The sequence below is a fragment of the Sciurus carolinensis genome, chromosome 5, assembly GCF_902686445.1.
Source record: "Sciurus carolinensis chromosome 5, mSciCar1.2, whole genome shotgun sequence".
NCBI lineage: Eukaryota > Metazoa > Chordata > Mammalia > Rodentia > Sciuridae > Sciurus > Sciurus carolinensis.
In genome coordinates, this window is record NC_062217.1 from 69,809,903 (window position 1) to 69,835,335 (window position 25,433).

The 25,433-nt window shown below is 38.6% G+C and overlaps 1 protein-coding gene across 12 annotated transcripts in view; it reads left to right on the forward strand.

Moving 5' to 3' along the window:
* Lmo7 (LIM domain 7) overlaps positions 1–25,433 on the forward strand; it is a 197,565-nt gene that overhangs the window by 43,115 nt on the left and 129,017 nt on the right. The gene's annotated exons all lie outside the window — the stretch shown is intronic.

Genomic DNA, 25,433 nt, shown 5'->3' on the forward strand with positions numbered 1-25,433 from the left:
TTATTATTTTTTTTTTTTGAAATTTGTCTGAAACGCACATGATTGAGATGTTCTATGATTAAGGCTTGTTGTAAGATTGATTGTTGTTCATCTATGAATTTAATTTCTTTCTTGTCTTTCCAACTTGGTAAAATGGTTCAAGACACAAAACACAATTATTTGAAATTTGTAGCTTTTTGGGAATTGGAAATGTAGAAAAGACCTTAGCATCTGGTATTTGATCGGTAGTTATACCTAACTCGTCTAGTGATAGAGCCCGCTCATCCTCTCTGCACAGTTGTGTCTGTCTTGATAGTATACTAGAGTCTGTCTTTTATACAGTCCAGTATTAATTTTTTCCCATTCTTTTTAATCACACACACACACACACACACACAATTTCATTCAGAAAATACGTATTGACCACCTTTTATATAAAACATTGTGCTGGGTTGACAAAATAGATTAGCTCCTCATGTTGGTCAATTTTACAAATATTCACTGTCTACTCTGTCAGGTGCTTTTTGCCATAACACTGAGCACTGCTCATGTCTCATGCATGTTGCTCGACTAGACTCGGTCCCGAGGGAAGAGCAATTCCAGAAGGTCCGGATGCTGTACTCTGTGAGTAAACTAGTGTTGCTGAGCCTGGGAAAGAATTGAGACAGATGAACAAATGGTACAAGGGTGTCTCCTTCAGCTTTTGCTGTGCCAATGCTGCATAACAACCCAAAATGTAGTCTTTGGACCTCCTGCTCCAGAACCATCTAAATACTTACTACAGATTCCAGCTCCCGCCCTGAGTAAAAATGGAGGCACATGTGGGTTTCCAAAGTGCTAACAAATTGTCTAGACACTTGGGGGGTTGTAGTTCAGCAGCCCTGGGTTCAGTCTCCAGTACCAAAAAACCAAAACCAAAACCAAACCAAAATACCCAGAAGACAAGTGATCCTAATGATTATTAATGCCTAGTGAAGTTTAAGAATTACTGTCCTAAACTTTTGTTAATATTGGTTTAGATTACGGTGGCACATCTGATAGATGTCTCACACTCCTGACTCATCTCTTTAAAAAAATTTTTTTTTTTAGTTGTCGGTGGACCTTTATTTTATTTTTATCTGTACATTGTGCTGAGAATCAAACCCAGTGCCTGACACATGCTAGGTAAGCGCTCTACCCTTGAGCCACAACACCAGCCCTCATCTGTTTTCATTGGAGTAATTTATAGTAAGGCATTTCCTTGTGCATTCTTGTAGTAGATCCTTTCCTCTCCACCAGCAGTCCACGGCAACGGATCTGTTTTTGGTCCTTCTAGGTATTTATAGTTTTATCTTTTTCAGAGTGTCATATAAATGGAATCATGTTATTTGTAGCCTTTCAGGTGTGACTTTTTTCACTTAGCATAATGTATTTGAGCTTCACCCATGTTCTTCATACCAGTACTTCGTACCTTTTTATAGCTGAAGAGTATTCCTGGTATGGATGCACCACCAATTGTTCAGTTTCATTTGAAGGAGACTGGGGTTGTTTCCAGTTTGAAGTAGTTTTAAAACTGCTATGAACATTGAGGCATAGACTTTTTATTTCTGTTGAATAAATACTGAGAAGTGAGGTTGATGGGTTGTATATTTTAAATTTTTGTGCATGTGTGGTACTGGGGATCAAACCAAGGGGTTCAGTTATTACCGAGTTACATTCCCAGCCCCTTTTCCTTTTTATTTTTTATTTTAAGATAGGGTCTCATTAAGTTGCTGAAGCTGGTCTTGAACTTGGAATTTTCCTGCCTTAGCCTTATAAGTCGCTGGATTACAGGCATGTGCCACCATGACTGGCTCTGTTTAACTTTATAAGAAATTGACAAACCGTGTTCCACATTGGCTGCACCTCTGACAGTTTTTCAGGTCTCCATCCTCCCCTTTCCTCTTTGGCCCACAACTGGGAAATGTGGTGAGAAATGTGTTGCATTTCTGTCAACAGTGTATCAGAGTCCAAGTTCTTTACCTTTTTGTGAATGCTCTGTGTTGTGAATTCTTAAAAATTTAGCCATTCTCTCTCTCATTCTCTCTCTCTCTCTCTCTCTCTCTCTCTCTCTCTCTGGTTCTGGAATTAGAATCCAGGGCCTTGTACATGCTAGGCCAGTGCTTCACTTCTGAGTTATTTCCAGAGCACCCATTTTTACATGTAGCATTAGTACATAGTGGTAGTTCATTAGTAGTTGTGCAATAGTACCTCTTAGTTGTAAGGGATCCCATGGAAACCACGCTGGACACAGGAAATCACATAAGGGAGTTTATTAAGCAAACAGAGTGTCTCCCTGCAGGGTAAGAGAGAAAATGAGAGGAAAAGAAAGGGAACAAGAAAGGGCGCATGCAAGAAAGAGTGTGAAAGCGAGGAGGATAGGAGAAAGTGAGTAGGAGAGAGAGAGAAGGATGAGAAAAGATGGCAGGGTAGTTACTGTGTAGCAGTTGAATTGCGCCGGGCTAACAAGGGGACCAATAACGGAGAAGGATACTTGCAAGCTGACTGATGAACCAATAGCTAGCTAGGATGTTCACAGACTGACAGTAGTTGGGAGGTGGGAAATGGCTGCAGCGGAAAGGTTGTGGGGAGTAGCTTTGTACATTACATTAGTGGTTTTAACTTGCATTTTTAAATGACTAATAATTTTATTTGAGCACCTAGCGATCCCTGCCAGATACTGAACAATAGAGTCGTTTCCTTCTTCAGGAATTTCTGGATGTGAGAATGAATGACACACTGGTACCAATGGATGTGAAATAAAGTGAAATAAAGTTTATAACTCACGTAGTAAATAGTAAGCTTCATCGAGAAGGAGGACTCAGGGTTTTTTAATTTTTATTTTTTAGTTGTCAATGGATCCTTTATTTTTTTATATGTGGTACTGAAGATCAAACTCAGGGCCTCATACATGCCAGGCAAGCGTTTTACCACTGAGCCACAACTCCAGCCCAGGGCTCAGGTTTTGTCTAGAGGAAGAAGATGATGGCAGTGGGTTGGTGATTGGTATCTTTAGTTATTAAGGGAGAGAGCCTGGGTGGGACGCCTCCTATCTGCTTTTCTGCCAGTAGGGTAGTTTGTAATTTCCATGGATATCAAAGGACAGATGAACTTTCTTATCTGATTGCCCAGATGTGGGTCAAAGAGGAAAGGGAAGGGTGGGGACCTTAACAGCTGTCAGAAGTCAAATCAGAAATGATCCTTTCTTTTTCTTATACTAATGATGTTGAGTGCCTTTTTGTGTGTTTATTTGCTGTCTATGTCATCAGTCTTTGTTGAAGTGTTCATTCGCCCATCTTTTAAATTGGGTTTTTTTGAGAGTTCTATATTTAGATCTCTGTCAACTATTTCTCCCAGTGTTTTGATGTTTGCTTGTTTTTTTCATAATAGTATCTTTCAAAAAATAGAAGTTTTAATTTGAATGAAATGCAGTTTATATATATTTTTTTTCTTTTAACAATTATGCATATTTGAGATTTTTTACCTTAGTAAAGTCACTAAGATCTCCAAAGTTATCTTCTGAAAGTTTTATAGATTGTTATTTTACAGTTAGGTCGAAATTCTTTGGATTCATGTTTGTATATGGTGCAAAGCATGGATTAATGTTTAAGTTTGTTTATTTTGTCCAGATTCTTTTTTTTTTTTTTTTTTTTTTTTTCTTTGTCATTCTGAAACTGGAGTTTGAGATGAAACTAGATTCTTTGATTCTCCTGGCAGGTGGGTCTGTCTAAGTTGCAGGCCTCTGCAGCCCTGAAAGCCCATTTTAGTGTTGGCTAATCACAGAAGGGGATTCCTACTGGTGTCAGCTCCAAGGGTTACATCTGCAAAGCCACATTCTTCTCTCCTACCAATTGTTATGTTGCAGCTCTTAATGGAAGACCCTAGCAGCTCACTGCCAGTATCTTTCTGGGTTGTCGTCTTGCATATTCAAAGAATGAAATGCATGGGCAACAGTGAATGGCAAGAGTGAAAGGAGTAGGATTTATTTAAGTGAAAAAAAAAAAGTAAGGAGAGCCCTCTGTAGCTGAAAGGGGACCTGATAGCATGTTACCACTTAGCATACCAGTCTAGGGGCTTATATAGCTTCTGGGTAGGTATTAGAAAAATGTCAAGATTATTTGTCAGAATCCATGTTAAACAGGTATTATTGGAAAATGTGAAGGCTATTGATTAGTCCTTGAGTTTGTAGTATTTACTCAGGTCTGTCTCTCCGCTTTCCTATTCCCATCACCCTGGAACAATGGAGTTTGCTGGAATGTTTGGAATGTTTCCAAGGTTAACCTCATAGAGCCTTTACAAAAAAAAAAGCCTTATATGGGATCTGTTAACTATCCTGTCTTATTCAGTTCTTCTGAACCTATAAATTCAAGGGCAGTATCTTAAGTGTTTTCATTGGAATATGAAGTAGAGGAAAAAAATTTTTGCATGTATCCCAACTTTGGTATTTTGAAATTTTTTAGTCTTTTTCTTGCTTTCATCCCCCACATCCCTCACCCCACCCCCTCAATTTTAACTATGTAAGGCAGAGAGTCTTGTGGTGTGAAGGGCATAGGATTTGGCTTACTTTGTGTAAATTGGGATAAACAGAAGGAAACAGAGGGAGAGTTAGAAATCTGTAACAGAGACTGGAGAGCTGGAATGGGAAAGCAAGGTGTCTGGCCCAACCTCTTGCCGGTTACTACGTACTTTCTGCTCATAACTATGCATTTAACTTTTTTGCATGTCTTTAAGTGAAGCGCCTTAATTCTTTTACTTCATATGTAGTGATTTACACTTTCTGAGGAGCTTTGGATCTCACAGTGTCAGGCTGAACTTTATGATTTATTGGGTTAACAATGGTAAATTCCTCCTGTCTCCTTTAGGTGTTTGTAAATTCTGTGTAGAAGAGTTATACTGAAAACTTTAACATGTTTTCTTTAACATTCTAGTTGTCTATCATACAGGTAATTTCCCCACAATTTATTAGATAAGAAGAAGTTTTGCCTCTGAGATTCATTTGGTTTAGGTTTACCAAGGAATTTGGCTGTATTTCATTTTGCATAACAGTGATTCAGTAAGCATCCTGTAAAAGGCAGACATGATCTTGGAGTAACCGGTTGCAGTTTCTGTGACCCCTGCTAGCCTCTGGGAATGAGGTTGCTCTGCCCCATGTTTGAGTTTTCTTTCCCCTTTTTGGCTAGAGTTGACTCCTGTTTGTGTGAAGTGGAGGGTAACTGAAGCTTCATCCCCCACTATTGTCTTGCAAAAGAATGCCAGAGAAAGAGACCAATTAAAAGATGAAAGCCTGGCAGTGCATTTTAATCTTCTCATCTGCCTGTCCTGGGTGGCCTCCAGGCCTTGTCAACAAGGGGAAGCAGTTGAGCCTGTGGAATATTTATTTGGATTTGTCCTATGGAAAGTAACTCAGTACTCAGCTGTTCCTTGTTTGCACCAGAATGCCTCCTGGAGAGCATGTTGACATGACACCAGTGCTTTCAGGCCTACCCTTGAATGCATAGCTCCCTGAGGCCTGCGATGTGGCTGACAGATCCAAATATGGAAGAGTAAGAGAAGGTGGAAAAAGTTTTTAATAGCCTGCCTATATGGTATGGGGCAAAACGGCTTTCTACCAGACTTTGAAGGTTAGATAATTGAATGCATGCAAGAAACATAGTAGTAACAAGGGAACACGCAAATTGAAATATACATGTATGTGGCATCACAGGAAATGAAAGTGAGTACCCCATTATCCAGTGAGATTTGGAAGATTGTATACACTCTTAGGGGACTATGGGACCAGAGATGGAGGCAGTTTCGGGAAGACTGGGTGATTTGGGGGAAAGATGAATGACCCTTAGTAGAATAGGTAATAGGTGATAGTGTGTCTGGATATTGGACTAGCCTCCAATTTCTTCTGTGATACAGGACATTTTTCCTGGTTGAGGAATATCCTGGAGAGGGGACCTGTATTAATCAACTTTGCTGTTTCTCAGGTGTTAAAAAGAAGAAAGGCTTATTTTGGCATACAGTTTTGAAGGTTTTAGATCATGGTGAGTTGTTCCATTGTGTTTGAACCTGTGGGAAAAAACACATCATGGTGTGAGCCTGTGGCAGAGGAATTACTTACCACATGGCTGAAAGCAAGAAGGAGGAAAGACCAACTTCCCACAGCACCCACTGGGGACATGTTCCCAGTGACGTAAGACTGTTTACTAGGCCTCACTTCTTAAAAGTTCTACTACTTCCAATAGCATCAAGTTGAGAGCCAGTCCTTTAACACATGAGCCTTTGGGAGACATTCCATGTCCAAACTACAGCAAAACTTGACAGCCGAATTTCTTTTTGAGGTTCTGTTTTTAATCCAGATGAGGGAACATCCAAGAAAGCACCTACCCTTTAGGGGTTAAAGAGGGAAGAGAGACTGGAGGGCAGAAGGTGGTAAGGGAGACCTGGTTCTGAAACTGCTTCTGAGACCTTTCAGTCTTCTCTAGTTCAGAGTGTTCTTCGGCATACCAGAGCATCATACGTTGGCATATCCTTTTCTGAGCTCCAAAATTGGGATGTATCCATATGCTGTAATTATGTATATGAAATAAGTGGTGCTAAATGTGGAGAAAAATGACCTCTCGCTATTACGAATTCACTGGGAAATGGAGCCCATTCAATGCATGGGTTTCCCATTTTACCTTTTTAACTTTCCATAAGGGGTAAAATACATTGGTGTTGACTGTATGTGTGTGTGTGTGTGTGTGTATGTGTGTATTTGGGAATTATGGAATGTATACAGAAGGGTCTAGGCAATTTTTGTGGAAACAATATTAGAAAACTAAACCTGGCAAGGAACATTGCAAGGAGGAACATTGAAGAGAAGGCAGCGCAGTTAGTTCTTGCCTTAGTCTGTTTGGGCTGTTATAATAGACTACGGATTGGCAGGCTTAAACAACACACATTTCTTACTGTTCTGAAGGATGGGAAATCCAAGGTTAAGGAATTGGAAGATTTAGCGTCTGGTGAGGACCAGCTTCTTGGTTCATGCATGGTGGCTTCTCACTGTGTCCTCTCACATGGCAGAAAGAGAGCTAGAGAGCTCTCTGTGGTCTCTTATAAGACCTGTTTATGATGTCTCTACCCTCATGATCTAAATTACCTCCAAAGGCCCAACTCCTAAAACTATCACATTGAGGGTTAGAATTTCAACATATGAATGTTGGGGCATTCAGACCTCCCCTTTCCTTTTTTTTCTGCTTGGTTAACTCTAACAAAATGTGATTTTTTTTTTTTTTTTCTCTCTCTCAATCCTTTTCTTTCTCCCAACATTCAGTTCATTGCAGTCAGGCTATGGGAGAAAGAGAATCTGCCTCCATGAAGGGTATTATTCCTGTCTGGGATTTATTTCAGATACTCTTCCCAGTGTATGTTTATGTAAAGTGAACACAGATTATGTCTGAGGGGGTAAACATTCGCTTCATTAGTATCTGTTTTGTCAGAAATATTTGACTGTTCTGTGAGAGCAGAGTCTGAGGTGACTGGAATGAAGGAGAAGTAAGTTTTGAAGAAAAAGAACTTGGGAAGATTCACTAAAGTATACATTTTAGTCAGTTTTTACATGCTGTGACCAAAAGACCTCACAAGAATAATTAGAGGAGGAAAAGTTTATTTTGGCTCAGAGGTTCAGTCCTCTTTTGGTTTCAGAGGTTCAATCTATGGTTGGCAGACTCTATAACTCTGGGCTCAAGAAGCAGCAGGACATCATGGCAGAAGGGTGTGGCAGAGGAAAGCAGCTCAGGACATGGCAGCCAGGAAGCAGAGAGAGACTTCTGCTCACCAGGGACAAAATATAAACCTCAAAGTTGTACCCTCTGTGACTTATTTCCTCCAGCTACACCCTACCTGCCTACAGTTACTACCCAGTTAATCCCTATCAGTGGATTAATCCACTGGTTAGGTTACAACTTTTATACTCTAAATCATTTCAACTCTGAAAAGCCTTGCATTGTTTCACACATGAGCCTTTGGGAAATACGTCATTTTTAAACTCTAATAGTACGTTTGGGTAATTTGGGAGAAAGCCCTAGTGGGGGCTGGTGCCTCTGGGCCACCAGAGGGCAGTATCCACCAACCTCTATTTACTAAACTGTGTAGCACACAGATCTGTGGGAAAGCAGGGCTATCTCTTCTGAATTTATGCTGTTCTCCCTTCCTTTTTTATCTGCTTGGTTAACGCTAATGTGATTTTTTTTTTCTCTCAATCCTTTTTTTTTCCCGCCAAGCAGTTATTCTACAGGATTGAATACATACTTTGATATAGGACTTGTTATAGTTTATTACTTTTCTTTTTTTAATTGAAAATATATTATTTGAAAATATATACAACTAGTTGATAGCTTTTATACTGTGATTGTGAAACATTAACTCCACTGACTCCCAGTAAAGATTTATAATAACTTTCATAATATTAAAGTAGTTATAGTTGTTTGTAACTCTTGGCACGTATGACATCCATTATAAACCAATAGCAATCTTAAAAAAGATGACATAATAAGTACTGTTAAGTCAAGTTAAAGTGTAAGAAGCTTGTTGGCTATGCTGTGGCTGATGATGATAAAAATGGATTTTATACTGTGGGTCTGTGTAACTGGCTCCTGTCATTTTCCCTCATATGTATACTTAGAAATCTTGTACGAATAATGGAAAGCTCCATTTCAGTCTCTGTACTGGGATAAACTCCTTAGAAAAAGATTGAAAAGATTAGGTAATCAACTGCCCAATTCCATGCCTATGTTTTCCACTTCTATTAGTTTCCAGATACATTTAACACAAGCAGGACAATCTTTTCAGTAACTTGAGCACTTGGAATCTCATTATTGAAGACTGCTGGCCAAGAGGAACATGTCCCATATTGTTTTTGATTTCCCATCTATTCCTTGCGTCACTCTGTTTCTTTCTTATTTATTTATTTTTAGTTGTAGATGGACACAGTGCCTTTATTTTATTTATTTATTTTTATGTGGTACTGAGGATTGAGCCTACTGCCTCATACCTGCTAGGCCAGCGCTCCACTACTGACCTATAGCTCCAACCCCTTATTTATTTATTTTGAACAACTTGTGAATTTTCAGCATCCTTTTTGCCTTTCACGAAGTTGCAGCAGATACTAGTATTGACAGTTTGTTATATTCTGAGCTCTCCAATGGCTCCCTGGTCTGTGGGTTCCTCAGTCTTCTGTTAAGTCCATCCATAGTCTTCTCTGTGCTCTTAACCTGAAGGCTGGATTTGTCAATTTTCTTTTTCTTTTTTTTTTTTTTTGTAGTGCTTAGAATTGAACTCAGGCAAACACTCTTGCATTGAACCTTGACTTAACCCAAAATAATTTTTTTCCTTTTTATTAAGTCTATCACTGGCTCCAAAACTTTGAATAAGATCCTTTTGCTGGGCTTTTTTATTTTAAGATTATTCCCTATTTGCTCTCTCTTCATTCTTTAACTTATTTTTGTAGTGTTTTCTTCTCCCACTTTAATCTTGAGGTTGAGATTTTGGTTGGAAAGTGTTTATGCAATTCTTGAAATTAATTTTACGTATTTAAAGAATTTCTACAAGGGCATCTTCATATGCATTAACATTGCCTCTACTTCAACTTTTTGTCCATTTATAGAGAAATCCAAGATTTGTTTTTATTATTATACAGTCTTTCTTTAATTTCCCTTTAAGTCAAAGCTTTATCTTTTATTATTATTAATTTTTTTTTTTTTTTTTTTTTGCAATGATGGGAATTGAACCCAGTGCCTCACTCCTGCTAGGGGAGATCTCTATTACTGAACTGTACTCTCTGCTCATGTCTTCATCTTTAGAATTCATTGCAGCATCATTTCATTTAGGCCAGGAAGAAGCAGTCCATTCACATATTTTCTTCAGGTTAAGTCTGTATGAGGATAGTTCTAGAAAGTACCCCTTCTCCTGCCTGGCCATACAGCCTGAAGTCCCCAGACTCTGGGGTAGAGCTTTGTACCAGTTCCAGTGTGAGAACTCCTTTATGGCACAAGACTAAGTAAGTGTTCAGGTCTAGGGTAGCATTCTGGCCTGCCGACATTTTCACAGACTACTGGTGCTTTCCAGCATACAGCAGTTGGGAACATTGTCCATTTTCCCAGGGGTAAGCCTTCTCACCCCTCTTATTTTTCTTGGGGTGGGACAGAGAAATCCTCCTAGTAAAGGGCCACAAAGACATCAAGTTGCCTGCTTCCCAGCCAAGTGTGGGCTGGGCTGAGAGTATTCTCTGCTTTGATATGCTCTCATGGGGCTTCCTGCAAGACCTCCTAAATAGTCACCAGGAGCCCAAGCCCATATTTTATTTTGCATTTTGGCTTGCATTTGAAAGATCCTGAAAGGCCTGTTGTATTTTGCATATATTTCCAAGTACAGGTTGAGTATCCCTTGTCTGAAATGCTTGGAACCGGAAGTGTCTTGAAGTTTGGATTTTTTGGATTTGGGAATATTTGCATATGCATAATCAGATATGATGGAGATGGAACCCAAGTCTAAATACTAAATTCATTTATGTTTCATTCATAAATATCTTATACAGCCTGAAGGTCATCTTATACAATATCTTAAAATAATTAAAAAAGTTTTTTTAGTTTTGCATTTTGAGTGTGACCTGGCACATGAAGTTAGGTGTGGAATTTTCCATTTGTAGCATCACGGCAGTTTTGGATTTTGGAGCACTTTGGATTTCAGGTTTTTTTTAGATTAAGTATCCTCAAGTTATACATGGTTTGACACCATGTATTTGAATGAATGAGTGAAAGAACTCAGTAGTTTAACAACAGCAGTTGGCAAGCTTTTTCTGTAGAGGACAAGATAGTAGTTTAGGCTTTGTGGGCCATGGATCTCTGGTAGAAGGACTATTCAGCTCTTTCTGGCCATTGTAGTGAGAAATCTCATTGTAAATTGCAATAGGTGTTATTTCAATAAAACCATATATAAAAACAGGTGACAGGCCAGGTTTACTCTACAGGCTGAAGTTTGTCCTCTCCTAGTTTAAGATGGGGTTTTTAATAAGGTTAGGATTATAAATTCTTTTCCCATGTTACTTTTAGTGTGGTTACATTTAGTGAGCAAATGCATAAAGTTCATTGACACTTGTTGAATGAGTGGATGAACAATTGTTTACATTGGCTGAGTAATAATCACATCTACTTTTTCTGATAATTCTTCAAGGAAGTTTTCAGAGAATACATAAGGAATTGCCTGTATTTATAAAGTGTTATTTTAAATTGCAATTAAAACTAGAGGTTTCATTTTAGTGAATGAAAAATTTTAAGTCCATTTGGAATGGACTTTAAGCAAAACTAGAAGATTTCTTTGTGTCAAACTGTGCCTCAAAAAATGCTTTTTTACAAAGCTTTAAAAAAGTAGTCTTGTTTAAGGTAATTTGGCTCTAGCCAAAAGATCTCACTGTTTATAGACCAGTGACCTAATGTTTGAAGTATTATTCATCCTATCAATCCTTGGGGTGTGTTTGAGTAGAGGATATTTGTTCAGTATCATTTAAAAATGCAGACTCCTTTATTAAAAGAAAATATACAGGATTTGTATGGTCTTGGTCTAACTTAGTATCACTGGTTATTTACTATTAAATGTAACACAGAAATGTTTTCTATCATGTCAGCTGTCCTTGCAGCTAGTAACTTAAGTTAGCCTTACTTAGTATCCAAGATGGAACAGTTGGGGTTATACTGCTCAACACATTGCTTTCCTGGCTGAGTTCCCCTGCTTCCTCTTAGAGTTTTCCTCTGTCTTCTGGGACACCTGTTTCAAGATGAACACTTCAGAGTTTACCTTTTCCCTGTTGCTTTCCTTTACCTCTTTGACTGAAGAGGATCCCTCTGTTTTCTCTGCAGGCTTCTCCAGTGTTTTCTCACTTCCACATACCTTGGTGCTGAAAGAAGTGTCCATTTCCAAATAGTTACCTGAGATGTTCACATAGAAATACCCATGCCTTACTCTGGTTAAACTACCCAACTTCCCTTCTCATTACTGCACTGACTCTCCTTATTCCTCTTCATGGAGGGAAGACTGGAGCACTTGACCCCTGCCATCATCCTAGTGGAAGGAGTGTAGACCCAGAAGGCCTGTCTTGTTCTTGAACCTCCCTATTTCTAACTTCCTCTTACTGGCTTTACTTTTGCCCTGAAAGGCTTCATTTTTACATTGTTAAGTTATGAGATCTTACTCTAGAGCAGCTTGCCTGACATTTTACCCTGTGACTTCAACCATATGTGCTTCTAAAACCCCTTTAGTTTCTTCCTTCTTCCCAGCCTTCTGTCTCTACTTCTGCTGCTTAGTGTAGCTTGCATGGACTAATTCTAAGCCACTTTTGGGACAGTATCTTTAAACTTTCTCTCCTGTCCTCTCTTATCTACCCAGCTGCTGATAGTCTGCTCGTGTATTCTCGATCTATACTAGCTCCAGACTGCCCAGGTCCTAGTTTTGTAGAATGTATCACAAGCCAACAGAGGCCAGTTAGTTTCAGGGTTGTCAGTGTGTTCAGTGTCTTATTTAAGAGGTGATTTACACATGACCTATAGGACTGCCTCAATTCCTTCTGTTCCTTTTCAGTTACTTGAGGATCTTGCATGCTTACCAAGAACGCATGCTCCTTTGGGGTTATTGAGTCAAGTTTTAGCTCTTTCAACCTGAGGTTCACTTCATAGCAGTTACCAAATGACTGTGCTTTCTTAACCAGTGTCTTCCTGGAAAAGAATCTCTCTCTAGGAGACTTAACTTATTTAGTCAAGGCTTTTATGGAAGGAAGATAACCTGGTGACCTTCAGTCTGATTTTGACTTTGATGATAAAAGGCTTTTAGGCAAATGTGAAAGAATTCAGAAACATCTTTGCTATAGCTTGGATCTTGAATGTCACCAAAAACCCATGTGTTAAAGGCTTAGTCTCCAGGGTGGTACTATTGGAGGTGGTGGAATGTTGGGGAGGTGGGGCCTCTTGGGAATTCTTTAGGTCATTGGAGGTTTGACCTTGAAGGGGATTGTGGAACTTGGTCTGTTTCTTTTTCTCTTTTGCTTCCTGGCAATGAGGTGAGTGATTTTGCTCCTCCACATGCTCCTGCCATGACATATGGCCTTGCCACAGACTCAAAGAAATGGGGTCAATCAGTCATGGACTGGAACCTCCAAAACTCTGTGCCAAAGTAAACCTTTTGTCATTAAGTTAATTATCTCAATTATTTTGCTATAATGATGGAAAGCTGACTAACATTCTTGTCTAGCTAATACAAACTTGAGTTCATAAGAACCTGTAAATACTTTTGTGTAAATTAATCTGCTCATTTTGAGGATTAAGTTTGTTGTCATAGAAGCTGTAACTTTGCTTATTTCCTTAGGTTGGGATACCAGGAAATGACATGTATGGGTCTCATTTAATGGTGGTAGCTATGATTTTGGGTCAAGTGTGTGGGTAACTGTATTATCTGGACTTTTTAGGGTAATATAATTAATATAATACCTGGAATATCATCTTAGGGTTCAAAAATGTAACATTAGTATTCATGATATAAACTATCATTATTCTCATCAGAGAAAGTACTTATTAAACAATGACATATTGAGAAATGTACACATACAGAAGAGTAAATAATGAAGGCAATTTTAAGTTTGTGTGTGTGTGTGTGTGTGTGTGTGTGTGTGTATATAGCACTGACATTTGTTCTATTATTAGCCTGTTTCTGGAATAAGGGCTTTCATCTTAGAGCCATTAAGGAATTCATCAAAATTTCATATCGCCTGTGTGGTCTTCATTGTCTGTGGCTGCCATCTGGCTCAGCTTTAGGCTGGGGTGATAATTATTTCATGTGGCTCTTTTCAGTGCACCTCCCTACCTTCATTGAATCTGTTGTTTTCCTCTAGCTCTTCTGCCTTCTGCCTCCATTCTCTGTTCCAGGATGCAGGATGATGGTTATTCTCTGTTGGGGAGGGAAATATTAGTTAACCTCCCTTTTCCCCTCAAGGTGTCTGTTAGGTCTTTACTTTTCTGTCAGAAGTTCTCAGAGTGTTTTTCCATAGTGTCGGTGCCATCTGTCTGATCTGGGACTCTTATGTCTGAATGGTGGCTGAGAAGCAAGGCCAGCCAGGCAGTGAGGCTGGTTTGTGTCCCCATTTCCTTCTTCTTTCATGACTACCTTCTGTGGGGACCAGGCAGCTTCCTCATCTTGCTCTATCTCATTGCACCTGCCCTTCTTCCTTAAGGTCAAAATCTTTTTTCCTGAATTGTGCTCTTCAGTCTCTGAACCTGAATTAAATCGTCTCTGTATCTCTCCAATAGCACTTTGTTTTCTTAATTGTTTTGCCTTTAGGAGAATTTAATAAGAATAAAAACAAGAATCAAAAATTTTTGTACAAAGTTATACAATAGGAGATGACAGGAAAAAAATTGTATAAAACCTTTATGTTTCCTGACCTCAGTAAAGGTTCAACATAGGACAGTAGAGATGACCAAATAATGGTGACATAGAGTAGAATGGTGGAATTACTAATTTAGTGGCTTAGAAAAATAATGTCACAGAAGATGGGCAGGGAGGGAAAGAACTCCCTTTGGGGTAGTAGTGTTGGGGAAGAGAGGGGAGAGACATAACTTGAATTGTTAAGATGGAGGAATGAAGGTATTAATGTTTTTGTGTTCTTGTGTTTAGTCAGAATGAAGGATTCCCAAGTGAGACTCAGGAGGGAAAGGCCAGAAGGCAGTGGGAAGGCTTACTTTTTAGACCCAAGAAGTGTTGGAAGTTTGTTTTTTTTTTTTTTTTTTTGAAGACTGGTTGAATTTTATTTTATTTTTATTTTATTTTTGAAAATTCTTTTTATTTTTACAGACTGCATTTTGATTCATTATACACAAATGGGGTACATCTTTTTGTTTCTATGGTTATGCACAATGTAGATTCACACCATTCGTGTAATCATACATGTACATAGGGTAATGATGTCTGTCTCATTCCACCATTTTTGGAAGGTTTTGGGCAGTGTTTTTGTGAGGAAAACGATTTGGTTTTAAAGGAAGGAAAGACAGATACTGAAATGCAGGGCAGAGGAGGAGCTTAAAGCCAAGCAATCTGGAGGAGATTACTGAAGTGGTACATCTGCCCAAGGAAAAGACTGGAACCATCTTAGGGGAAAAGTAGATGGATTTGAAAAGACAAGGAAGGGTCCTTCTGATGTTTTGAGTTTGGGTGGTTGGGAGATTGTTGGTCTGAGGATTTCGACAGAGAAGTGAGGTGTAGTCCAGTCCTGGCTGAGAGGGTCAGGACTGTTTTATTGCTGGGTTTGAGGTCAGGTAAGGGTGCTCAAGAGGAAATGCTCAACACTGGGAGGAAATGTGAGGCAGGAGGGCAGCTTCCCAGGAAGGACCAGAGTATGAATGTACAACAACCCGCTTAGAGTTTGTACGAATGAACAAAGTTTGTAAGGTGGAAGGAGGAGCAACTAGTAGGTGAGTACAGGAAGAATGTGAAGGAGGGAGTGGTTGGCAGGTCAAGCTTCTCAGTTTCGAGAAGAATGAAGTAATCCTTGGAGAAGCCTTCCAGATTAACCCATACCCTCCTTCCTCCCCCTCCCACATCGTCTGTCACACCCAGAAGCTCCCTGCCCAAGACCTGCCTGGTTTTGCCTAACATTCAGGCAAGGATTTCCCATTGATTGTGGGTGATTTTCTACCCATGCTGACTCCCTTTCTAGACTGTAGTGCTAGGCCTAGAGAGCAGAATACATAGTTTAAATCTCAGTTCAAGGTTGTATATTTCAATATGCAATTTTTTTTTCTTTTTTTGGCTGGGGTATTGCACAATGGTAGAATTCTTGCCTAGTATTCAAGAGGCCCTGAATTCAGGCAATTTTTTTTTCCCTGCAAAAAGTCTCAAGTTGAGCATTCAAAAATCAGTTTGGAGCTATTATAATAGCTTATTAAATGTGACAGATTTGTGGTATTATATAAAAATCAGTTTCCTTTTCACCAAGTATAATTTGATGTGTGTTTTTTACTTTGAAATGTGTTGTTTTTGTCATATTTTTTCATCTGGATCTAGCCATTAGACCTCTGCAGTACCAAGAACGGGCCAGCAGGTGGTAGCAGAGAACAGAACCTTTGACACTTGGTTTTTCTTAGACTTCAAAAGAACCAGAACATTTAGAGCTTTGAGATGAAGTGATGATTTAGTACAAATTCAATTTCTTATAAGGAAATCGAATCTTCTAAGAATGTGAGATACCTGTTCAAAATCAAACACTGGTAGAGTCAGGACTTAGCGTCAAGTCTTTCAAATTCTTTCTGCCACCCAAACAATGTTTATCAGAGACCATGCTTAGACTCAGGGCACTTCTGGAAAAGGCATACGTCCAGCTGTCAACCCAGGTTTTTTAAATCAGGAAATCAGGATCTTTTAGCAAAAGACATGTTTGTTTGTTTATTTATTTATTTATTTTAATCAGCTTCATAGGTGATTGATTTTACATACTGAGTTGACCTTTGAGTTGACCTTGAGTGAGTCTTTTCTACAGGACAGACATTAAGCTAGGCCTGGAGGATACAGACAAAATCCTGAGGATTCTCAAACTGAAGTGCCTGGTGGGGCCAGAGAAGTAATGTGCAAGAAGCAAGGTGAGAGGGTCGTCTCTGAGGGAAGTGTGGGGATGGCACTCTTTCTCGAGTGTGTTCTCAACCAGTCATTTCCTGTGGGTGGCCAGTCGTGGCCATGAAGCAGTGCTTCCCAGCACTACCAGGTCATTTCTTTTTTAAAAGAAAAACTTGTAATCTGCATCTCTGATATTTCCCAATTTTGACATATTGCCTGGGTCAAACAAAACATGTCTACAGGTTGCATTCAGCTTGTGGGCTGTGATATTGTCTTTAGGAACTAGGTCAGCTGGGGAGTGCACACTTGCCATATCCTAAACAAAAGCAATATGTTTGCATCTTGGGAACAAAAAGCATAACCAGCAGATAAGAGTGGAGATTTATTGCCTCAGCAGATAAGGAGGGCACTTGGGTTATTTCCAAAGCAGTGCTCTGGAGGAACAGAAGCATGGGAATTTTATTCTGGGAGCACATATATATATATACACACAGGAAGGCACTTTAGGGGCAGGTACATTCTAAACATGGTATTCAGGATATACATTTCTGGGCACACTCAGCTCAAGGTCACAGTATGTGTTAAAAAAAAGTTAAGATGGTAGACATGAACACTTCGGGGCATGTTCAGTTCAGGTTCACAAAGATGGCAGACTTGTACACATCCTGGCACTCTTAGTTCAGATTTGTAAAGATGGCCCACTCAAACACCAGGGCATGCTCAGTTCAGGTTCACAAAGATGGTGTACATCACTACTTCCGGGCATGCTCAGTTCAGGTTCACAGAGATGGTAGACATGAACATCTGGGCATGCCCAGTGCAATATTATAACAAGACATTAGGATCGTAAAGGAAAGAGTTAAGAGTGGTTCCGTAATCTTGGTTGTTTATAAGTTTCTCCAAAAATTTCTAGCTGAAACAAGATGAAGCAGCACTTTGAAGGAGTGTGAATGTAGGAGTTGGTCTCTAAAGGTGCCTGTCTAGATAATAAGGTGATATGAACCTCATGGATAGGCAGGAGATGGTGCAGTGGGGTAGTAGAAGCCATCAACACTGTTGGGAGAGATCACGCTGACTTCTTAAAGGTGAGTTTTCAAGGCACCAGCATTTTTTAGGAAAGAGCAACCCCTTCATTTCTCTGGATGGAGTCTTTCTTTTGCTATTCTGAAGGAGGATATGTATGTTGTTCTTTTATATGTCTCCAGATACCAAAATAGTGTTTAAAAATTATTCACAGTACTTCAGTGTTATTAACCTTTGAGCAAATGATTCCAGTAGATAGTACTAAAATTATTACTTGGTGACAGCATTTTAAACTAATAATTAGATGCATTATGGGGGTATCAGCATATCTACTTTTGAGTTACACTGGAAACTTTGTTGAGTTTTCTTAAAGACTCTAGATAGAGTCAAGGGGAAACACTGATCATGTAAGTTATTTGAGAAAAACTGATTTCTTCACAATTCTATTACTGGGAAGGTAATGGACTCACAAAAAGATTTTAGAGGGGAGTTCCATAAGCCCATCTGCTGTGCCTTCTTTGTTATACCTTAAGTATGTTATCTGCTTTGAAATCATATTAAATGAATTATGAAAAAGACAGTTAACATACTTGAGAAAATCTCATGCTGTGGAATTGTTTGAATGTAATGCAAAGATGGCATTCTTAAAAGGACAAAATATAATAATTTAACATTAAAATATTTCTAGGTTTGAGGTAAAAGGGTTGGGAATTCTACTTTGTAAATATAAGATGTATTCCTATAGGGGGGTAATACAATTTGTGTGTGTGTGGGGGGTGTAGACATTTAAAATACAGGAGTTACTTAAATATCTTCACTTAAATTGAATTTATTTTGTGTATTGGGTATGAAATAGTAGGAAGGATCTTTTGTAACTATCTTTTAGAAAGTCATCTTTAATGAATTTGAACAGAATATATAGTTCAATATACTTTATATAGAACAGATTTACTGAGATGTAAATCACATAGCATACAATTCCCTCTTTTAAAGTATGTAATTCATTTTTGTATATTTGTAGAATTGTCCAATATTACCACAGTCTGATTTCAGAACATTTTCATCACTCCAAAAGAAACCCTGTAACTATTAGCAGTAACTCTCATTCTCTCCTTTCCCTGAAAAACACGAATTTATTTTTTGTTTCTATGAATTTGCCTATTTGGATATTTTACATAAATGGAATCATATGTGGTATGTGGTATCGTGCCCAGCTTTTCTCTTACTGTTTTGAAGGCTCATTTGTGTTGTAGCATATATCAATACTTTATCCCTTTTTATTGCTGAATAATATTTCATTGTAGGACCACACTGTTTTCCATTCATTCACCATTTGAGGGACATTAGGTTGCTCCCACCTTTTTGGCTAACATGCGTAATGCTGTTATGAACATTCACATACAAGGTTTTACATGGAGATATGTTTTCATTTCATTTAGATATTACTGGGAATAGAATTGTAGTTATTTCTTTGCTTCCTAGAAGTTCATTGTCAAATTGAAAAAAGGTTGACAAATTGGTACCAGAAGGACTACTTCGTTGTTGATGTATAATAGGCATCCAAGAATCATGGTAAGAATTCCTGTGTAACAGGGCACTTCAACTCAATCCCTTAATACTAAACTGGATAATAAAGTATATCCTAGGTGCCAAGGGTATACCTATCAATTTAAAGCTCATATAAAATAAGTAGTGACTCTCACCTGTAATACAGACACACTGATTCCCAAAGTGAATGTTTCCCACAGTGATGACTCTGATAGTAATTCCCAAGGAAGTAAGAAGGTAATTGTTGAGACTTGCTAATATGTGTGTGAGACATTTCTGCAAAAAACCAACATCTTTTGACTCTTGAGAACCCATGATTATATTAGACATTTGAGCTATACTTAAAATATCCTGATAATGGGTGTTAACATCTACTTGTGCCTTGGGTTCTAGTTATTTAAAAACTCCTCGATGGGGGAGCAGTGGCAGGGAAACTTATGCACTAGACAAGGCTTTTGCTGGAATTTTTCTCTTGGGATATTTCCCTTATTTTGTGCAACAACATAAATTGAATTGTCAACCTATATTTATAGACAAAATGTAATTTACCTCATCAGAGGTTGATTTTCTGATTGTTAACAAAGGATAATCATAAAATGAACATGCTTTTGTGTGTGATGCTTTCAGTGAACTTAACTGGCTGTTAGTAGGGCTCAGCTTGTCTTGGACTTTGTATTTTGATAGAACCTTGCATGAAAATTGTCAGCCCTGAAGCAAATCTCCTTTTCTTCTCTTAGTTTAATTTAGTCCTTTTCAGTTGTATTCTACCTTTGACTTTTCAGTAATTGTGGTATAGAATAATAATTTTAGACTGTAAGCTCAGTATGGATGGTACATGGAAGTGGGCTTCTTCTCCTGGACTAGCAGTGGGTTAAACTAATCCTTGTTTTTCTGCTTTCAAAATATAAGCGTAGGGGCTGGGGAGATAGCTCAGTCGGTAGAGTGCTTGCCTTGTAAGCACAAGGCCCTGGGTTCGATCCCCAGCACCCAAAAAAAAAAAAAAAAAAAAATATATATATATATATATATATAAGCGTATTGGACTGGGGTTGTGGCTTGATGACAGAGCGCTTGCCTAGCGAGGTACTGGGTTCGATTCTCAGCACCACATATAAATAAATAAAATAGAGGACTATTGCCGACTAAAAAAGTTAAAAAAAAATAAGCATAGTTGGCATTTGGCATAATGAAGTTGGGTGAAAATTTTGAGCATTAATAAAGATTATTGGCTTTTGATTTTCTTGGGACATAAGCTGGAGCTTTGCATTTTGCTCTTTTTCCCCTTCTCTCCTGGCAGTGTGAAGACTTGTGAGCTTTTCCCAAGAGAGAGAGTTAAGTGGGAGGTGTGCAGTTTACCCTAACTTTCCCAGATGAGGTCTTCAGGGCGGCAGTGGTAGAGGAAAAATGTTTAGACTTTTGACCACTAGGAGACTTTGGATCCACTTAGATTCAGTGATCTGTGCAATTCTTATTACCACTCTTTTGGAAGACCATGAATTGGCTTTGATTTTGCTTTTGAATGATATTAGTATTGGCAAAAATAGGCCTAGGATATTCCAGAATATTATGTAGTACAATGCCAAATCTTAATAGAGGCTAGAAACTGGAGAATGATGCTCCTTAAAGCAATGTTATTTGCTGAATATACAGTATCATTTAACCAAGAACATGCTGCAATTCAAAGAGTTAACCACATTTCAGAGAGATGCCCAGGCTTAAAATGCCTTTTTGACCACACATTTAAAAACAGGGTTAGATTTTTAAAGAGATATTTCCAAGAATTGCTTCATCTTGCTTATGTAGCCTTAGTGCCTCACACAATGCCAAGTGTGTGTATAGTAGGTTGTCATAAAATGTTTTTTGAATGAATAAATAAGTGAATGCTTTTTAGTATCTTAGTTAAAATGAGGACTGATTATTTAAGTGGAAAGTTAAATTCTAGCATGTTCTTTAGCCTAGGAAAACTTTCATATGGCAAGAGTTTTTTTTTTTTTTTTTTTTTTTAGCCACAGTGGTGATAGGGTCTCTACTTTAAAGGTTTCAACCAAGATTATTCCTTTTCGCAAATGTGTCTCAGTAATGGATTCTTGTATGTTTTCCATTCTTGAGTTGCTGACAAAACTGGGATGAGTTCACTCTTGTGCTGTAAAAGACTACTTTAACAAAGCGATTTCGGGAACTGAAGCACCATACATCTGAAATTCAACCAGCTTTTTGTCTTATTCTTCCTCATAAGTACAAATATTTATAGGAAGAGAAATTTGATTTAACCTAAGTGATGCATATGTGTAAGCCGAATTTCATCCAGTGAGAATCTAGTTAGGATAGCCTGGTCCTTCAGAGCTGTGTGGACTGAGATGCCAGGGGCTTCTGAGGTAGGTTCTAGCTGCATCTAGAGTTCACTGAGTGCTTTCATAGACACAGTCATTTGATGCTCAAGTCCTCTTATATAGGAACCTACTTACTGACCTAGGCCTCCTGTATAAACTGAGTGGGAGCTCCAACCACACAGGAGTTGCTGTGAAGATTCTCCTAAAACAGAGAGAGTAAATGTAGACTGGCATAAACTCGGGTCCTGTTTTATAGATGAGGAAAAAGGCCAGGAGAAGTTAGGAGATTTATCTTCATTGCCAAGGAGTTTACAAGTCCCACCTCAACCTCTCTGACATACACAAGTTCCTTTTTTTTTTTTTTTTTTTTGGTGGTGGTGTTGGGGGACACTAGGAGGGCAGAACCCAGGCTTTTGGATTCTTTAACTTTTACTCTGTGAAAGGGGAGAGGTTGAGGATTGACACTTGTATTGAAGTCATGCTCTGTTTTTACCTAATGTATTCACTGTGTGCCATAATCCTTGCACTTAGGAGTTTTTGGCATGTGTAACCAAAGAGACCTGTCAATTATTGCATCATAAGTAATGATACAGATGTCTCATGGAATTCAGTTTAAAAATTGGACCTGCTTTCTGGAGTCATGGGAATCATGTCATGGTCACTTCCAAAATGAAGTTTAATGAAAGAAAGGAGAGAGGTGTGCTTTTAATTCACTGACAGCTATAGAGACAGACGGAAAAGCGACCAGCTCCTTGATGTGTACCTGCCTCAGGCTTCTTTCTGTGGAAGCAACGCCCTGTATGAACTACCTCATGATAAGGCCATTTAGCAATGTGAACACTCAGTTATATCCTTGAATGCAAAATTAAGGCAGACCTGCCTTTTGTGAATTGTTTCAGAGCATGATTCCTTTGTACCACTGTGGTTTCTAATGTTAAACATTTCTTTGGATTTTTAAAACTTACTACTTATGTTTAAATGATTGTCATGATATATCTTAAAATATTATGATCTTGCACCTGATTAATCAATTAAGTGACTTAATTTGGAATCTACTATGCTCATAGTTGAAGGTCATAGTGTACTTACTATTATTTTGAACTGGGGATTTAACCCAGGGGGACTTTACCACGGAACCACATCCCCAGTTCTTTTTATTTTTATTTTGAGACAGGGTCTAAGTTTCTGAGAGTGGCCTCAAACTGGCCATCCTCTTGCCTCAGCCTTCTGAGTTGCTGGGATGACAGACTTGTGTCACCTTGCCTGGCTTGTAGTGTAGTTTTTGTCAGCAAACATCTCCTTCATTCCCTTTTTAAACAAGCTCAAACAGGCACTATTGTTGTACTATTATCTGCACAAAAATATGTTAGTACTTTCGGGATTCTAGATAGTGTTTAAATCGATGTTCATTTAAAAGGGAAGATTTTAACCAGCACAGTGCCTGCTGATTTGCATTAGTGGATATTTTGCTGATAACCAGTCTGGTATGAAGTGGTCTTTGAGAAGTTCTCAGATTTATGTATGGGATTTAAGCCTTGCGGATTATATGATCACAATTGTAACTGAATGACGAAACTTTGGGGAAATTTATTACTTATATTGGTATCAAATCATATCTAGTGAGAGTATGGAAAACAAAATAGTAAAGGATGTGCAGGCAATTCCCATTTCTTTATTAAATTAATACAGTTTATAGCAAAAGAAATGACTTTTCAGATATTTGTGAACTTGGCACTTAGTGCTTATATAGTTAGCTGATAAATATTTTCTTCCATAAAACCTGTTCCTAAAAGCATGCAGGGTCTTCTCTGGAGGCTGCAGGTGGTAAGACAGGTTTGGCAGTACTGCTTGTGCAGAATGTGCCCTTGGCGCCTGCTCCGCCCTTAATATGCTCTATTAGACTAATTGCATCTTCCCAGGAAGGATCTTGCCTGGGAGCCTCACACTCAGCTCTGTCACTTCTAGCTTCTTCCCAGCAGCACATGGGGATGCATGGATGGAAGAAGCACAACCTAGACCAGAATGTGTGGCCTTTTTTTATTCGAGAGGAGTCAAAATATTTTCACATGTCATTTGTGTATTCTGAATTAGGGCAAATACTTTTTTCATTTTAAAAATTGGGGAAATTAGTGGCAAGTTAATCAGTGTGAGATAGATCCAGGATTAAACTCCAGTTCTTGTCTAATGTACAACAACTCAAATCATTTCACGTGGCAATGATTTTATTTAATTGCATTAGGAAAATCTGGAAAGAAGCAAGCAAGAGAAAAAATTATATAGAAGGAAAGGTGTGGCTGTTTGACTACATAGTGATCACTCCTGTTTGTGTTGACTTTTGATAACTTAAGTGGAAAACATGTGGTCTCTATTTATTTAATTCCTATGAATCACAACCTCATTACGTAAAATGTATCACACCTTAAATAACTGGCTAATGAGTAAGCTTCAAAATTATTGAAAAGACCAAGTGAGTGGTTGTTAGAGTAGAACTACTAGGCAAACAAATATCCTTTCAAAATTCTGGAGTATTCTTTTGGAATACTAAAATACTAAATTGTTCTTAACATGAGGATGGGTTTATATTTTTCTTTTTTTCTTTTTTCTCTCTCCCTTTCTTCTTCTTCTCCTTTTTTTTTTTTTTTTTTTTTGGGTGGGGAGCAGAGTCTTACTGTGTTGCCAGGGCTGTCCTTGAACTCCTGAGCTCAAGTGATTCTCTTGTCTCAGGCTCCTCATTAGCTGGAACTTTTATAAAAAAAAATATGATTTAAAAACAAACGAACAAGTAAACAAGTTGCCTTCATTACATTTTGAGGTCCTTTATAGATGTTTATAATTTTTGAAATATTTTCAGGATAAAGGAGCTAATTTAGTAGATTGTTATATTGTGGTAACTCAGTTTCTTCTTTTAAGTAAAGGATTTTTATTTTTTTCCTATCAAAACAGACATTTGTTTGCTAAGATGTAGCATTTACCTATCTTCTTTCTGCAGATAGGTAGTCACAGCTGATAATAATAGGGAACTTTGTGGATGCTTCCCCTGAGTCGGGCAACTGCTGTTTCATATATATTATCTCATTTAGTTCTTGGCCTAACCCTGTGAGGTACATACAGTTAGTCTCCATTTTGCAGGAGAGAAAACTAAGTGGTTAAGCAACTTGTCCAGAGTTACTTGTAGGAAGTGGCAGAGCCCAGATTCAGACACTTGGTACACAGGTTACCAGAGCCTGACCTGCCCTCACCCAGGGGCAGCGGGACTTATCGGGTTGTGACCTTAAGGAATGCAGTTCAGCTAGACTTAAGACTTCCCTCTAAACTGGCCCATCCATTGCTATTGTCTGTCGCTCTTCACCGCTCACCTGTGTGTCTGCAGGACACTGCCTTTGTTTTAAATCACTGCTTCTGATCTGTGTTGATTTGATGATGTAATTGCTGAATTATTTCAGTGGTTCTGAGGGGCTTTGCTGTGACTAGAGAGAAGACTGGCATCTGCTCCCAGGTGGTGGGTAGGTGTCTAGGCCAGCTGGTACCACTGCCTTTGCTCTCTGCCCTCCCTTGACTGGGTAATCAGGCCCAGGAGCTGTTTTTGGAGTAGCTTTTCCCCACTACAGCCTCCAGGAGCTCTCCTACTAATTTCCCTAGGAAATCCCTTTCCTATCCCAAACACTCCACCCTGTAGAGACCAAATTTAGTTATTTTTTCTAGAGGTTTCACTAGGCTCGTTGATGGTGATAACTGCAGGGGGCCTGTTGTATGTAACAGTTGGGAATGGTCTGTTTAAAATATTTTTCTTCTTACCTCTCTTTTTTCTCTGTGCTAGGATTCAAAAGTCTCTTTAGGATGTTTGTATATGTAGTTCTTTATACAAATTAGGGCCTCTTCATGAATAGACTTGAGGAGAATCATCTCTCTGCTAACTTAGGT